Below are 18,376 nucleotides of genomic sequence, written 5' to 3'. Positions count from 1 at the left end.
ATCTCAAGGGAAGCAGTAACCTTACCATCTTGCAACATCAAGCTTGTTTTCATACTTGCTTTCTCATTTGTTTAGCTTTCTCTTTACACAGTCACACAAAGTCATTCAACTACATGGTCCAAGCTCTGCGCACTGACTCAGTCTGAAAGCAAACCCTTTGCGCCGCTTGGCTACACTCCTCCAGAGTCCTGCCTTACTAACCAACAGTTAGTACTGAGGCTCACATTGCTAAAACAGAGGAATACATGAATCCCATTAGGCCTGTGACTAATTGCTACCACTATCACCTTTCACCGTTAAGTATAAAAATATGATTAGAAGAAAGAGCCGCAGCCTCATCCCAGCTGTTTCTACCAGAAATTACCATCAAAGAAAAACCTGCTGCTAGTACCTGAAACCAACAGTTGGGCTACAATTGCCAGTTAATCAAAAGAGTAAAGCATAAAGAAAACTGCATAAGGCTGAAAGTATGAAAGGGAACATGCCATGACTGGGTAACAGTCACAAATCATCAAATGACAATTACACATTTTTAAGTTACAAGCAAACCGCTTTTCCTTTTTAGTTCTGAAGCAAAAATCTCAGTGCTGCAGCCCCTAAATGAGTTCAAATCAATAGGAACCAGAAAGCACATGGTAAGGAAAGCTACAAATGAGAACATAGATGGTGAATGTAAGAATTTATAAGAGACTCACCATTTTACAAACAGTTCTTCTCTGATATTAATAGAAACTCTGATTCCCCTTTGCTTCAAAGGATTTATGCTTAGGTTAACAGTGGAGCCAACAAATCTGCACTTGGTTTGTGCAGCCAAAACAATTGCTCGTTTGGTTCCTATCTACTTTTTGAGAACTTATGCTACTATGAGAGTTCAAAATGTACTATTGCTATTCTAAAATAAAGCAAACAAAAGAAATAACCCCCACTGACTATCTCAAGCTGTAAGCAAAGAGAATGAACATAACAAGAAAAAGCATTCAGTTTGATAGCAGAACACCACACTAGTTCCTACTTAATCAAAAAGCTTTTAAAAACACGGTTATTTTGAGGATGGTGCGTTTAATACAGTCAACAGCCATAAGATAATTTGCAAATGATGCAGCTAAGAGGAAAGAAGAAATACACCTTCTACTGTCTGTTCCCTCTTGTCATAGGTAGCTTAAAATCCACACACTAAGCTGTAGAAAGAGGCTGTATTAGTACAAAGCTGAGGTACATTTTTTTCTTCTCTACCAAGTCCTTGCTGACACTTTCTTTGGGATGATCAGAGCAGGGGTTTGGCTCATTTTAAACCTTTTCTGAAGTACCTCCTAAAGTGTTCCAAAACCCCCAAAATGTGCAGGTTTTTTATGTATTACTGCCTCAAAGCTGCTCATCATCGCCCAGCTGCTGTAGTTCACCACTCCCACAAGAAAAGAAGTAGTAAGGCCAGATACGTGAACTTCCATGTTGGTTACTATACCCAAAATCTCCAGTCCAGTCAGCAAACTGGATAGAACTTCTCTTCATATGAAAGCAACAGGTGAAAAAATACAGCTCTGTTAAGACAGTACCTTGGGAAGGATACTAAGTTTTCATCTTATTGTGTTACTTCCTTTTGTAAATAGTACTGTGAAATAGTATTAGAGAGAAAAATTAATCTACGTGGAAGCAGAACTACAATTATTTGCATAATTCAATTAGTAGCAGAGCAATAAAATGCCACCAACTCCATATCCAGAATATCTTACACTTAATCATTAATAAAGTGTAGGTTTTGTATCAAATGCATAGGGAATTTGCATAGCGACTATACAAATCAATTAAAGCATGAACAGTAAATTATGATGATTCAGTGTTCCCTACAGACCTACCCTAATTTTCTATGGTACTCAGAATATAACTTACCACATTAAGTACCTATTCTTTCCAACTCCAATACACTGGATTTTAGATCCATCTGCCCAATCTATCTGAATCTGTTCATGACCTATGCAGATATTTTATTTCCCCTATTGCCATTGGATAGTACTAGTTTTCATGTTCTAATTACCTTTAAACACAGATAAAACTTTACAATTCATCATAGGATCACAATTTATTTTCACACCAGAAATATCCAAAGAAATCACGTGGAGCGATCGTCAATGCAAGTTCACCTTGACATTCAAATGTCTCCTGAACGACCAAAGTTTGTTGTGCCTACCTCAGGCAACTGAATATAGCAGATACCTCCTTTGTAGGGCCAGAGACAAAACCCAGTAGTAATGACACTGAAGAAAAGGCTCCTGCTTTGTAAGCAAATGTTTTGTGTGAAAGCAGCTTAAAACAAACAACATTGTCAGCCGAGTAGTAGCCAGCTGAAATGAAACATGCTACTACTTGTTTCAGATCAAAAACAAATACAGCAGCCCCAGATAATATTTGGACACCAGATACATAGTTGATAGCAGCTCCATCTCTTTCCAGGTTTACTATCCATCTTCTATTATCCTACCCATCCTTACAAGTGACTCTTCCAAAAATCAGGGAAGTACTAAGGTTATGGTGTCACACTGTCACTGCATTAAGAAAACAAAATAGTGTCTTTTATGATATCTTCAGCAGGTGTCAAAAACAATCAAAAAAGGCAAATCCTGACTCAAGCAGATGAATCAGGTTTTATGTAATGACAGGTTGCTTATGCATCAGAAAACATACAGTATGTTGAGAGACAGCAGAGTGCCAGGTGAGCACTTCTTGTACTGTTTTGCTAAGCTTCTACCTTCAACCATTTGCTCTGCTCCTTCCTCAGGGTTATTCATCATCTAAACTGGATGGCCAGTATCTTCTTCAGTCATGCTTGTCTTGTCTCCTCTGCTGCCTACGCCACAGGAGAATGTAAGCACTACTAAGTCAATTTAAAAGGCCCAGAGTAGGAACTTCTCAAATTAGCATTTTGAGATTAGCCCAGCCCAAGCTTGCCTGCCCACATACCATGAATAACCATCCATCCTGTGAAACTGCCAAACATCTAGTGTAGCACATGAAAGCTTTCTGTCACTGGCTTACAACATTTTCTGCTGCTGTGACAGGACCCTTAGCACTCACACAACTAGTTTGACAAATCCTCCTCCTCTCGTTTTACAGCTCACAATTAGTTTGACTCTCTTAACACACCTTCCCTGTGTTCCTGCCCCTATTCTAAAGCTAAGGAGACAGCTGCCTGCATTTCCCCACAATGCAGTAATACACAGCAAAGCAAGTGGAAACCCATCAATTCAAAACCTGGTGATGTGAGTGGCAGAGAATGAGGAACATGAACAGAGCTCAGTCCAGCTTCCTTGACAGCAACAATGGGCCCATGGGCCCCACTTGCACAAGCAAACAAAACGCCTCTCTGCATTATATACACGAGAACATAGGCAAGTTGTACCCTTCAAAACCAAAACTTTGCCTTCCTTTCGTTTTTTTCTTGTTATCAGACACATTTTTTCCTCATCATAGATGTGTTCTTTGAAGAAACAAAGAACATACATACTTTCCCTCATTACCTTGTGGTATTCACAAAAATTAGGTTTAAATCCGCATCAGTGCATATGATGTTCATTTTAAGTATTACATTAGTACTTGGAGAAGTAGCTAAGCTGCAGCCACAGGACACACAACATTAAAGGCTAGTACTGGCAAGGGTTGCAACCATTTCTCATACTACTGTAACTGAGATGTGCTCATTGCTAAATTGCTGATAGCACAACTGACTGAAATCAAAAGCTGGGCGCAGAGAGCCTGCCAATACAACGAGCAGACAGCACACCAACTTTACAGGGCACAAACAACTCCCAGGTATGTAAGGGAAAGCAAGGACCCAGGAAACAGTATTTTATTTTTAATTCACTTTGTTACACAATAGAAACATCCCCTATTAACTGTTAATCAAATGATAAAAGAAAGAACCAACGTGACAATCACTCATTTAAGCTCTTCAGTGAAGTATATTCAACGTAAGTATTGATTATCTAGGGGGAATATCAAAAACCTTGATATATGGTCCTGTAACATGCCAAAAAGACAAAAAACTTATTTCTTCTAGCTACCTTCAGGAGCAGTCATCCTGTTTGTTCAGCCCTGACCTCAGGAGCTATTCATAGATACGAAGTTACAAACATATAGAAAACCTTCCAGAATCACAGCACACAAAGGTAAAATTTGTAGATGAATAAAATTTACATGCTACTGGAATTTATTTGGGCATTTCCATCTACATTCTATTGTCCACAAATAATCTATCTCAAAGCCTAACATTACTTTTAAATTAAGTCAAATAATGTTTACTACTTAGCTATTTTAACAGTATAGACCTGCTCTGCAAACTACCAGTATGTAAGACAAAGGTCTTAACTTGTTCTACCAAACCAATCTGCTAAGTGGACAAGTCAAGGAACTTTTTGTATGCAAGATTTGATCTCAGTCTTGTAAGCTGAGCATGTACTATGCCACATCATGTTAGCTGGATTTCTGGAATAAAAAGCTCTAATAATGGTACTTTGTCATTGCTATGAAAATTGTCGTGACTATGTACTTGTTTATAGTTTCATTTTTACAGTGAAGTGAAAACAGAATTTCCAAAAGTGCCGTTGATGGCATGTCTGATCACTAATTTGACTGTTTATTAATCCAAGATTTATAAAGCTATATAACTGTGTAAGAAAGTATGTGACCAGACATTAATATTTAGTTCCTGGACTAAAACCATAGTAATTACCTGCAGAAATAAGGAAACCATTTACCAGCTAGAAGACACATGCCACTAATTTTAAAAGCTCCTCCAATTCAAATTCTGATTTTAATACAACTATATTCTCATAAATAAGGTTATGAGAATTAATTTTCAGATGTGATAATAAAGTAAGTTTAATTATTCTTGTTTTAGCATCACTCTTCCAAGTATACTGTTAAACATGACATGAAACACACAGGTGTCTGAACAGAAGCCAGCAATGGACAGCTTCCTACAGGTATAATCCAGAAACACGATTACAAATAAAAAAGCAATACCTACACTGAACCACCATACTAGCTCCTTATTCACCTTCACCGGAAGAATGCTTTGTCTGAAAATTTAAGAACTCTGTTCTTCTGTATTAGCAGACAGCTAGGACCTATCATTTTAACATCAAAATTTCAGCCCTTTCTCCCTCCCTCTTCTTTTCTTCCCACTTTTTGTGCCCATTGAAAGAAAATGCTGCAATAAAGGTGGAAGATGGGGGGGAGGGGCGGGGGGAAGGAGTGTCAAAAGTTATTCCTTTTTATTCCTTTCCACACATGCTTTAACAGTAAATTTTCACTTCAGAGTCCATTCACCGGCAAAGAAAAAAGCACCTCTTAACAGTCAGCCCTCCTCTTTCCTCTGCTGAAAAGTATATACATACAAACACTCTTAATTTTTACGAAAGCTGTTGACACCCTCAACCCTTGGCTGTCCATCAGGTTATCCACTATACCAGTTGAAAATCTTCCCCTGTATTCCAGTACTGCTAATTCCCAGCCACTAGAAGCTAATTCATGATGAAAGCAATTCCCTGTACACTACCTACTGTCTGCACAGATCTAATTAGGAACACAACCCCTCCCAGCTACAGCCTGCTAGTCTGTTATTACAGGCACGCACTGAAAATCTGGTACATTTTAATTCAATATTACGCCATTTCAAACTGCCTGTCTTTTCAATCTTCTTATGGAGCACAAACATGATTCTTTTAAATCCCTGACTACAAAGGACTTTCCTAAGCAGATACGCTAGCATTTGATTTCATAAAATAGATAGCCTGGCCCAAGCTATCATCACTGATGTTGTAAATGGTCAAGGAGGAGAAAATATTTTTTGAAACTGGCTGAAACAAAGATAACATCTGAAGAAGCATATTAAACGACAACTATAGGAAGCATTTACTGAGGTGTGGCTGTCTAGAAGACTCTACCAACAACAAGGGGAAAAAATTAGAAAGTGTGCACCTTGTCACCTAGAAACTTATCACAGTGGGGCTCTTCTACAATAAACAGATTAAAGAATGACGGAAGTGCATGCCTGGCATGGTTCTGTAAGCAAACAGACCGACTGTCAAGGTCCTGAGAAACAAAAATCACAGCTGTAACAGAAAAAATATATTTAAGCTACAAAGCTTGAACATACTGTGGAAAAAGGGGCAAAAAAGTGAAGGAGGGACTAATATAATCCATCAAAGGTGTGTGCATACACAAAAAACTTGTTCAAACCAGCATGGATTTCGAAATAAAGTGAAGAGCATTGAGACAAGAAGTTAATACAGTAAACGCAGTTCACTGGACACCAGACACATTCAACCACGCATTACATAATACAATGGCCAGTAGCAGTCAATTATGTCAGCTTTCAGCCAGAAAGGGTTTTGCATCATCTTTTGGTAGATGTTTTTTGTTCCTAGCTGTGCTCCTAAGAGAGACCTTGTAGCAGAACCACTGATGAAGAGGGAACCATCTATTCTCCAAACAAGTATACGTCCAATCCACAAAATAGCAAAAACACATAGTTCTCACATCAGCTAAGATCACGTATGCTCTTCACCTCTGGATATGTAAAAAGCATTCAGATAGGTTTTATAGGATATTTAAACAAGTTCATTTTTAAATAGAAGTACAACGTAAATTTACAAAGCTATCCTCTTTCCCCTTCCATTTCGTATCTGCCACAGCAGAGTACTCAAATGTTCTTTAAGTAATAGACTAAAGTCTCAAAATGACCAGAAGCTGCAATACAGATACGATGCATTTCAGAGAGTAGGTGGAAGACAAAGAAATGAGTGATGAAGTGCTCCATGGCTCATGGGCAGATGACCCCAACAGTCAGCAGGGTCCTAAGTACCAAGCAGCTAAGTGACAGAAAAATCTGGTGACACCAAACAAGCAGCTCGAGTGAGGAGAAGTCCCTACCACTCTTACATGGATGTCACTTCAGCACTCATGTAGTTGTGTTGCTACTGCAGTTTGTGCTGTAGATTTGCTAGGGAAACACCGTATACCTCTAAACAAAGTCCACCTGTGATTACAGAAAAAGCCTACATAGAAACCAAGGCCCTTCAAATTGCTTCAGTGCAATTCTCTTTACATTGTAATTTAAGATCCTTATTTCCTGGTTCTTTCTCAAACTGCAGTGGATAAATAACTCACACAATTGCTGCTGTTAATCTTTATTTTGCTTTTCAATATGGCACCTTCTCAAGATAAGCTCCACTGGAAATTCATGATAAAAATCTAAGCAAACACCCTTAAGCAGTAGTCTCTTCAAATGCTCTGAAACATTCACTAAGCTGCCATATCTGTTCTAGTTTCTGAACTATGCAATTCAGGTTTAGTGCGCAGCTTGCCCTGTCAGTTACCGGGAGAAGAGATAATGCCTGTCCTACAAGAGATAATGCCTGTCCTACAGACAGCTTCTTATGAAGATAGCTAGAAAAGGGGTTTGCTCTTAACACCCTCAGCCTGCCCAGTGAAAGCAAATCACTCCTTTTTTCCCCTAGCACTAGACCAGAAGCCTTGGGCAGCACTACAAAACTCATGCAACCAGCTGTCTATCCCAGGTGCTGGGTTACTTTTCTTGGTACAAGATTTCAACTTAATTTACAAATATCTTTGCTCCTCTGTGGCCTCCTCTCCAATTCAACCAAAAAATGCTCATTTGATCTACGAGTTTACACAAACTTCCATTGCTAGCAGATCCCAGTGTTGTGGGAGCAAGCAAGGAAAAAGCAGCTTCATTCTGATACAGGAGATGCCAGATGCAGACATTTATGAATCACTCCAGTTTTGGCAAAGCTGAATTTAGGAAAGCAGATGTACAGCTTGCCTACATATTTAGAAAGGTGTGGGGTTTATCTCTGCATAACCCAGGTGCTAGATGAACAGAAAATTCTGTAACCCACTTAAACCACTTAAAAATGTAATGCTTTTGTCATGACTGCCCTCTTCGTTCACGCCCAATTCTCTGGACAGCAGTGAGCACTGAACCACCTGAAACAGTAGCCGGTCTAAACACATACCAGAAACCCTCCTCTACTTTCATGACTCTAGCTTTCTAACAGCTCTTTAAAAATCAAGAGGTGTTCTGAAGACAGAAATACTGTCAACTTAGTTGTGCAACCTGTCAAAGCTGATCCAGTAATAAAAATAACAATTAAAAACCAGAGATACACATGCAAAAAGGCTACTAAAAAATTTCCAAACTAACACCTAAATCTAGAATTGTAGGGGGTCTGGCAGACAGACTTTTTTAAAAAAATGAAAAGCATTATCCTCATGGAATTACAGCTGCCAAAGAAAACGCCGATTTTTTTTGTATCACCCAATAGTAAATTAAAATGCAGTCACATGAATTTTCCAAGAGGAAATTTTACAGCTATTTTGAAGATTCACACTTACACCTCCAGTCACATTGTAACATACTTTTCCATTACTCCAGCCCTCCAACTACCAATTAAAGCTCTCAACAACACTCCCAGACAAAGCCACTGACATAACACTGCTCTCCTGAGGTCAAGTACAAATGAAATTTCCACTACATGTCTTACACTGTTCCATGTCTTGACCTGTAAAAGCACCAAGCACTTTAAGTTCCCCTTTTTCAGCAAACAGACAACTTGGAGATGAGATAAAACTTCAGCTCTTTTTTTTTAGGATGGAATCTAACATTTTTTTTGCATGCAACTGGGGACTGACTTTTAACACAGTAATACTGAGCAGTACCTTCCAAGAGGTCTTTTGTTCTGACATGATTTGCAAAAATTCATATAAAGAAACATCAGCAATGTCCTAAATCTATCCTGAGATAGCAGGTTCACACTCAACCCCTGGAAATCGTGATTCAACAAAACCCATGATTTTAAAAAGCAGCAGCATGAAATATGTTATCAATATGTACTCCAATATTTAAACAACTCTGCCTCCTATTCACTCACGTTAAGTACATGTGGTACTAAATTCCAATCCACAGACCAATTTTTACAAGTGGTTCATTACACTCAAGCAAAATCACAACTCAGAAGCACCTCCCCATGTAAGCAACTACTAATGCTCATGAAGCAAAGACAAATACATAATTTTAACAAAACCACGTTTATCATTTATGCTTCAATAACGTGTTGGCTCTTGCCCCAGTCATTGCAGCATAGACTAAAGGCTCTGCTAAAGAGATTTTATTTTTAATATTGCCTAACATTTCAACTCATGTATCTATGAAACACAGTGATATACGATGTAAGTTTCAACAGTCAAGAATTTTTCTCGATGAAACTCTGATGTCCACCAGAAGACCTCAACAAAAGCAAAACCAGCACATCAACACCATTTGAACAGTCCACTTGGAGGGCAATCCACTTCCCTCTTGCAGGTTTCTGGGTAACACAAAACCAGAGTACAAGTGATTAGCCAGCCTCAGTTGCAAATTCAATTGTTAACATGAGATGCAATATACCCCAGTGTAACACTGAAGACTGACTTTAAGTGAAAGAGTTAATAAGGATTTATTGGCTGAAGAACACCGAAGAGAATGATAATGATTTTTGTAGGTTTACTGACATGTCCCACACATGTGAAGCAACCAAGGTAACACTTAAAAGAAGTTACATGCAAAAAAGCTTCACAAATGCCATAGCATTTATTAGGAACATGGTAATTTGTCTGAACAGTTTGTTCCACAAAGGACTATTCCTCTCCTTTAAATATCATGCTACAAAACATTCTATTAGCAACAATCTTAAATGAGTCACAACAGAATAATAAGTACTTTCTATTATCTTTAAACACATTACTCTAAGACTGAAACATTAAAGCAATCATTAACAACAAGAAAACTGTTGGAATCACAGGAACTGCATCTTCATTTCAATTCAGATATAATTTCCAGATATAATTTATATAATAATAAAATTACCTATTACACTCAGGTAAGAGATGAAGCTGTAGGCCAGCTTACATGCCACCATATGTACAACGACACTCCAACAAGAATGCTAAAGAAATAATTTATTTTGATGGTTTTCTTCTCATAGTCGTGCTGTCCATTGTAAAACACAAGTTGCATCTCCAAGAGCTTTTCACATCTTTATTAGACAATAATCACTATTTCAGCAAACTAAAATGCTTTTTCAAGTCAGTGCCAACCTGTCATTGCACCAGAACCCTTGCTAAAAATTCCACATGACAGCAAGACTAAAACTAAAATGGAAGAGAAATTGTACAGTATGTGTTAGCAGTTAGCTGTAGCGTAATCCTAATAATACTTTCACCTTAACTAATCTGAACAGACTGAACACACCCTTCTGCTTTACTTGCTGGGTAAGGTTTTTTGTTTCTCTTTCTGAAGCAAAATATCCTCAACTACTGTCTGCTGCTCATCACATTGACTAGCAAAAACTTCCCTGTTGTTTCCAATTAACACAATTTATCTGCATTTTGAATGGCATCTTTCATAAAAAATCCATCACAAACTGCTTTCCCAGTCTAAACATTACACCACCAGGTAACACTGCAAGAGAGATAAGTTTAAAATAGAATTATCTTTAGGAGTTGAGTTTAAGTTTATAAAGATATGAGGATTCAGCTAAAGAAGTTCTGTTCTACATGACAAGATACAAAAAGCAGCTCTGCCATACACCAGCTGTATAGAGGGACAAATCAAAGGTTTCAGCTAAATCGAAAGGGACTGGGACAGAAAGGTCCACAAAACCAGGTACTTAATCTAGCACAAGATACATAAACACGAATCTAGAAGGACTGTTTGAAATGCATTTGGTTACATCTCCACATGTAAAGGTAATCAGAGCAGCAAGCCACCCACATTTAGAAGTGATGGAACACAATAAAAAAGAGATTTAACTGGATTGAAAAGCATCACAACACCTAAGAAAAAGTAACAGAAAGAACAGCTTAAGAAGAGATTAAATCGATCACCATTGCCTGTATTCCATACAAAACGGAGGAGTGGCCACAAGGTCTCATACACTGATGGGCTTCCTGTATTTAGAGATCAATATATATAGGAAACAAACACACCTGAGTCCCACCTACACTAGCTCTCCCAATATTAATTCACTTTTGCCCAAGACTGAATGCTCTAAATGAGAGAGAAGATTATTGGGACGTCAGCTAATATTGCTGAGAAGGAAGATACAACATAATGCAGTACCACCTACAAGAGAAAAGCTAGAGGACTGCAACACAGACAGGACAACTGTGACTCCGAGTACAAGTGGCAAACTGGCTGTGTACTGGGACACCAAGTCCTCAAGCCCAGGCATAACTTGACACAGCTCCCTGATTCAGCTCACACAAAGACTTGCTTTGATGCACATGCTTGAAGGGAGGGGCATAGAACAGTGAATATACACAGTGGATACTCTCAGGATTTCCTTGCTTTTATCAGTTTAATATTTAATCTCAACTATTTTTCTCTTTTTTAATCTGGCTTTATATAAACACAGATTGCATAGTCCCATGACAGTGACAAGGTGCAAAGCTCAGCATTTCTATCAATTCTTTTAATGCGAGTACTTCAGAAGACAAGGTTTACTCAAACTTTATCTGTGCTTTTGTCACAAGCTAAATAGTTGAGCAATGTTGTATGAATTCCTTCAAGGCACCACTAGGTTTTCTACAAATGTCATACAAGTGGTTAATAATATGGTCGTCTTAACTCCACATAGGGGGTCAAGTAACAGCACATGTCCAAAAATGAAGTTCATCAGTTAAGGTTTAATAAGCAGGACTGGGTTTGTTCCCATCACAACACAAGTCATGGGATATGCCTTGAAAGTGTTATTTTTTTTTGTCATACTAGTCCCAAGGTCAGAAGTTCGTGGCTTGGGAAAACAATACACTAACAACAGCAACCTTTTACCATGAACTTCAAATGAGACTTGGATACTTAGCAGTTTATGCACGGACTTGTAATCTGCTGTTAGTAGAGTAAGAGAACAACTCTTACTCTTTTAAGAAAACCAGTCTCTCCTTCAGCTGCTGATGCAATGCCAGCAACAGCACTTTACAATCCTTCCAGGATTTCAGCATCATGCCTTAAACTCTGCCTAGAACAAGGCTAGTACTAGCCTGTTAGTCACTACCACTACCCTGTCTGCATTCATGTTCTAACACTGATAACATCTCCTATGCAAAGAACGTTTTAAGGCAGAGGAAGAAGTCAAAATTCTGATTGAGTTCACAAGCTGGACAAAGCATACATTCTGTGACAGGTCTTCCCCACCTAAACCCAAGTCATAACGCTGGTTCACAAATAAAAGCTAGAGCAGTGGCAGACCTTCTTGCAAAACTGTAGTGTCAAGGTATTGGTAAGATACGGGTCTTAGCGTATTTGGCACTGAAGATGCCAGCGTATTTGCTATCAACAGCTGTTTTCAAATATCGTTTCCAGAACATGCAACAGGGTTGTAGAAGTCCACCCATGGCATTACTGTCTGCATGACTACCGCCTACTGAAAAACACCATTCATGAGGATGGTAAGGATCTACTGTTTTCAAACCTGATTCTCCTACAGTTTCTCCAGTATCCCTGGAAAGAAACAAGCAAAAAACTTCAACCTTTTAAGGATCTGAATGAGCCCACTTAAGCTCTACAGAAGACTGACTTCTGCTAATTAGTAAAGACGCAGTATTACGTACATCAAAAAAAGAGAAAAATCAGCATTCCATGTATTTCTTGAAATTAGGGTTGTGATTTTCTCCTCTCTTCTGATACTGATTTGTTTCTGATGAGATTTTTTTTCCCCACCCTCTATTTGAGGCAGCAGGGTCTTGGTCTATGACTTGAAGATAAGAATTACCCATAAAGCTTTCCAATATTGTTTTTGGCAACAGGAAAATAAGTTCAGAACAAGCCAACTCAGAACTAAGTACAGGATATTGCCTACTGGAACTCACATGTTAACAGAAGTTGCAGGCTACTGATTTAACATATTTCTCCTGCCTAATAACACTACTAAATCCAGAAAAGCAGCTGCTTTTTTTCCATACTGTTTAAGAAGACAGCCTCAGGAAATTCAGCATTAGCCTTGGGTAGTGATAAGCAACACAGCTGCTAATTAGGAACAAAGAAACCACTCTCTGTATTTGGTTCTTCAGTCCTTCTCCCAACACTTCAAAATAATGAACCTCACAAAACCAACAAACATCTGTCAACAATCCTAAACCAAGTCTTATAAAACAACAGAAAATCTGTTTTAAAGCCAAGTCAAGAACAGATGACTGAAGAATTTCAGAAAAAGAAGAGGACTCAGGCAACACAGGAAAAGTTTACTTTTTTTTTCTCCTGTAAAACAGATTAACATTTCAAATTGAGACTCTTGAAACATCTTCAGACTTTCAGTTTCTCACACTTCTACAGCTTAACCATCTCCTCCTCAAGTCAATGGCAATATAAGCATTCATAACAGCAAGTGATTACATTTCCTTGTCAACATGAAAATACAGCCATGGCTCATACTGCTTCAAAAATCTTATACAACAAAACACACTGGGACACTGGTCACATGGGTTTTTTAGTGTATTCTGCTTGCGACGTTTTAACTTCTGAAAAGCAGTTTTAGAATAAGATAAAGTAATCCAACAATAAAGCCAGACTACCCTACTTCTCATCTTACACGCAGATTTCAATTCTGCAAAAGATCCTCTCCTGGTCTGCACAGTCTCCCTAGAAGTACACACATACCAGACTCACCTGTGCAGACGACTTTCCAGGACAAGAGCCAAAATCTGCAAGCCTACATCATAATCATCTCCCTGAAGCAGCAGTAAAGCTTCCTCCTTTCCAACCTAGGAGGGCAAGCAGCTTTTGCAAATACCATCTGCAAAAACAAGGACATGTACCCTACAACAACAGTGCGGACAGCTCTAAAAAATAACCCTCGTACTGGTCTAACAGTAGCTGGGTTTTCTTATCTAATTATTTAACCATATAGTGAAATCAACACACAACCAATGAAACTGGAACATCTAATTAATAACGTGGAGAAGAAAGCTGTCAAGAAACAAAGAGACTACGAGCCAGGGCAGCAGCTAGAGCTACCTGCTCGGGAGGTCCCGACTCAGAAGGCACTACTAAGGGAGGACTTTGCCCCCCACCCCGGGACCTGATGTCACCTCGCCCCTCTCCTCCCTGCAGACCCCAAGCCTCACCCACAGACCCGCCGCGACCGCCAGCCCGGTGCCCCCCCCGCACACGCACAGCCCCTCGCAGCGCCCACCTCGCCGGCAGGGCACCGGAGGCAATTGCCCCCGCCCCCGCGCGGCCACGGCCCCCCCGGGGTTTACCGGCCGCTGCCCCCGGCACGCCGCGGGGGGCGGCCGAAGCGGCTTACCCGGCACCGCCGCCCCTTCCCGAGCCCGCCGGGCAGCGCCCAGCCGTCCCGCCCGGCCCCCGCGGCCGCGGGTGCCCCCGCGCCGCCCCCCTCAGGGAGCCCGGCAGCGCCCGCGGGGTCGAGGGGCGACGGGCGGCAGCCGGCAGCCGCGCACCTCCCGCCCTCCGGCGCGGCCCCTCACCCGCTCGCTACGAGGCCGGCAGTGATGGCGGCAGCTGCCCCATGGCGGCGGTACGCCCCGCCGACCGCGACCCTCCCGGCGAGCTGACACATCAACAAAGATGGCGGCGGCAGGCGGCGCTCCGGGCCGGGAGCGGGGGGCGGCCCGGGGGGCGCGGCCATCGCGGCGGCCTGCCCGCAGTGGGCGGTGCCGGGAGAGCGGCGGGGGCGGCCCGGACAAGGTCTGGCCCTGACAGCCCGGCGTGTTCACGGTGAGGGCGGCCAGGCACCGGGGCCGGCGGCTCGGGAAGGCTGGAGCACCTCCGCCCCGAGGGGGTCCGAGAGCCGTCTGAGCACCGCCGGAGCGCCCCGCGGGGACGGCACCACCCTCCTCGCCGCCGCCTGTCCCCTCCCGGCGCTGCTGCCGAGAGCCCGCCAACATCTGAAGGGGGCGAGCCGAGGCACCAGCTGAAGGTGCAAGCAGCTCCCCCGCTGAAGCTGCTGAATTTCACACGGAGCGTAATTTACAGCGCGTGTAGAAACAGCATTTCAACGGCGAGGGTTTTATTTTCCTCCTTATTTAAACATACAGCCCTTCTGGGCAAGGGGCCTCGTGTCAGGCATTTCAGGCCGCTACCCAAGAGCACGGCCCCGAGAAGCGCTCATACAGGGCAAACTGCCTCCCAGCTGCTCTGAGACGGCCCCGCATCCCTCCCCGTTTTGCAGGATGGGTGCACAAGTAGTGACTAATGGGTCTCCCCTAAGTAAAACCGATCTCCTTTTCCTGAACCAACCCCTATACACGAGAAAAGCGTCTGCACCCACATGCCATGTAAATAAAGCCAGCCACGTTAACCAATCCAGCCTCTGGTAACGCCTGCTTTCATTCCTTATTCTGATGGCATAAAAAAAAATGTGAAAAATTTGCTGGGCATCAAAAAATCGGGAGTTTCAATGCTGGGAGCAACAGTTTTTCAGTAGAACACAGCTTTTTGGAATCCAGAGCACTATGTAAATGACATTTTATTTAACAAAAACTAAATTGAAAAAAACATCCTTGCAGACAAGCTGTTAAGTGAAAACAGTTGCATTTACTCTAGCGGATCAGCTAAAGTAAGCACTAGCATCTTTCCTGCAGGAACTTCTAAAACATAACAGTAGAAAAGCAAGTTAAAACCACTGAATAATTTGAGTTGGGAGGGACCTCAGGAGCCTATCTAGTCCAATCCCCTACTGACAGCGGAGCTAAATGATTGATGTTCGATCATATTGCTCCTTTATTTTGGCTTATTTAACTTTACATACATATATATTAAAGCATAAACATACGTTTATGCTTTATACCTATAAAACCCAGCAATGGTATCTGCAGTTCGTACCTTGAATGACTTTGAAAATAGAATGTGCTGCGTAACTTTACTTGCAAGCATTAATTGGGAGCATTATTTCAGAGCAAGTTATTTCTCTCTTTACTCTTGCCAGGTATTTGGAATTTCAGAACCACAAAAGCAAATGTTGTGGTCCTAGAAAATGCTCCCTTGCAATCTTTTTACAGATCCTTAAAAACAACACTGGGATCTTAGAGAAAATCAATCTGCAAACCATTCAGAACTATCATAACTATCAACCTTTGCATGACTATTATTTTGGGAAAGATAATTATCTTCTTCAGATAATTAAACAATATCCTATCACCTCTAAAGCAGTGAAGGAATCAGATGAAGACATATGTCTTTAAAAACATTGTTTATGTGAAAGCATAAACAAAAGTAGGTTGTAGAGAAAACCCATGGCCTCAGCTTTAACCTCTAAATAATATTTTGAAGGCAAAAATCTAGCCCTTGCTTTGCTCGTAATATGCTGTGCATTCCATATTGCTACAAATGCAGAAAATCAGGCATAGAATTGTCCATTTTCAGAAAACAGTGCCATGCAACACTTACCTGCCAATTGCCATGCAGCCCAAGTCTAAGCTTTGCTTTCAGAAATGCTTCTTTGCCACTCCTGTTACTGTTCTGCAGCTGAGCAGCAAACTTCACACAGCCATGCTGCTCTGTAACACAGTCACTTCAGTCGCAAATGCTTATTTGGTCCTCTAGTTATTTAAAGGCACCTGCAGAGATGCCACTGCACTCTGGCCCCAGTCCTAAGATTTATGCTCCTGCTTTGCTGTACACTTCATCTGCAGTCCCACTGATGTTAGTCATGTGTGGCTTAGCATGTCCCACCAGATCTGGCAGAATTTCAGCTGATTTACATCTTCTGTTCTGGTCATTTTCTTTCAGCAGTACTGAAATCAGTTTAAGAAAATTAAGCCTGGTTCATGGAGTTCTCCCTTAAAGGCAGGTAAAAAGGATTTTTTTGTACTCAGCTGGGCTCCAGCTGTAGTCCCAGCACTGATGCTCATGTACAAATGCTGAGGAAGACAATTTCTGAGTGAGAGACTTACCATCTGAAATACAGACAGCCACACACAACAGACTTCTGCTGCAGATACAAGCTCTGCATTGCAGAGGCAGAACCAGAATTTGGCCCGTATTTTCAAAAGGTTGTAGTTCGGCTTTTGGCTCATGCTTTATTATCTAAGAAAAACAAAAGCGTTCATGTAATTGCTTGATTTCCAGGTGATGTTTATTAATTATACATAGCATTTGTATAGCTTTGCCCACAGAAGGGGCTTACAATCCTATGCTTTCTCCTTCAACTAAAAAAAGCATTAGCAACTCCATTTTAAGGGAGAACAATGATGTCCTGAACACCCCACACTCCTCTGTGACCACTGGCACTGGAGGCCCATGGCTGGTACTGCTGAGTAGGAGCTGGGAGCAGGCTCCACGTTGCCTTAGTCCCATCCTCTACACTTGTCAGAAGGCTGGTCTAACATAATTACCGTGGGCCAATTTGATTCCTGCATTTCAGATCATGGCAAGATAACATAAAAAGTTACTCTTTTCTTCATTAGGAATCGCTTCCATTGTCTAACTATTTTATTCCAAGCATGCAGTTTGTCAGGTGTCTTCAGGGAGCACCATCCACAAAGCCCCAGGAGCCCCATCTTCTCTCCACGTGTCAGGTAGGGACAGCATCTCTGCTGAAGCCACCATCCCAGTGGTAAGCCCTTGCCACCACTGGTGTGTCTAATCTATGCACAGTAAATCCTAAGTGTGACTGTGATTATATGAGTGGTCTAAGTTACACCTGGAAAAAACTATTTTCATTGTATGTTGTTTGGACTGTCCTTTGTTCAGCATGTAGCTCAGTGGTGTCCCAGCTAGTTCCTAGGCACTTAGATGCTACAAATTAGAGCTAATGACACACTGGTACAGTTATTACAGAGCCTACATGTAGGCAAGCCCAAAGCTGTAACTAAAAATTGCAGGCAAGCCACATCAACCTCCTGCAGTGCCTGTGGTGTTACTCCTGATCACCCTCCATGTTAACAGCACTCTCCCCAGTTACCTCTGACACTCCTTCCCATTTATCCTTATCCACTGCTGCAGCCAGACCTGTTATTTTCTCTTTTTAGAATTAATTTTACTGCTGTCATTTCCTTGCAATATCCTGAGGTATGGAAGTCTCAAAGGACTGACATTTAAAAAACAAAAACAATGAAAACAACATTTGTCCTGGCTCAGTCATTCCTTGCAATTTTTAATTTCAGGAAAACTTTGTGCCAGTTCACACGCTGGTGAAGTTCTGTCTCCAGTGGGATACTTGATTTTCCTTTTCATTGCAGCCTGTCAATATACTTCCTGCATAGTGTTAATTAGTGTCATTTCAAAAGACTGTTCAGACTGGCAGCATTGTTTTGATTCAGCAGGCCCTGGGGATTGAAATGGCCAGCCAGCTAAATGTAC

The 18,376-nt window shown here is 41.2% G+C and overlaps 1 protein-coding gene across 4 annotated transcripts in view; it reads right to left on the bottom strand.

Moving 5' to 3' along the window:
* Positions 1 to 14,675, bottom strand: part of CCDC186 (coiled-coil domain containing 186) — a 39,205-nt gene extending 24,530 nt beyond the window's left edge. For 2 of the 4 annotated variants that reach the window (XR_008823875.1, XM_056351557.1), the window contains exon 1: positions 14,542 to 14,675. The gene's annotated coding sequence lies outside the window, so the exon portion shown is untranslated. Of the gene's footprint in view, positions 1 to 13,720; positions 13,848 to 14,541 lie in introns of all 4 variants that reach the window. The other 2 variants (XM_056351558.1, XM_056351559.1) reach the window with 2 other exon arrangements.
* Positions 14,676 to 18,376: the final 3,701 nt, after the last annotated feature.

The sequence above is a fragment of the Falco biarmicus genome, chromosome 9, assembly GCF_023638135.1.
Source record: "Falco biarmicus isolate bFalBia1 chromosome 9, bFalBia1.pri, whole genome shotgun sequence".
NCBI lineage: Eukaryota > Metazoa > Chordata > Aves > Falconiformes > Falconidae > Falco > Falco biarmicus.
The sequence above is the reverse complement of the archived record's forward strand: the minus strand, read 5'-3'. Positions and strand labels throughout refer to the sequence as shown.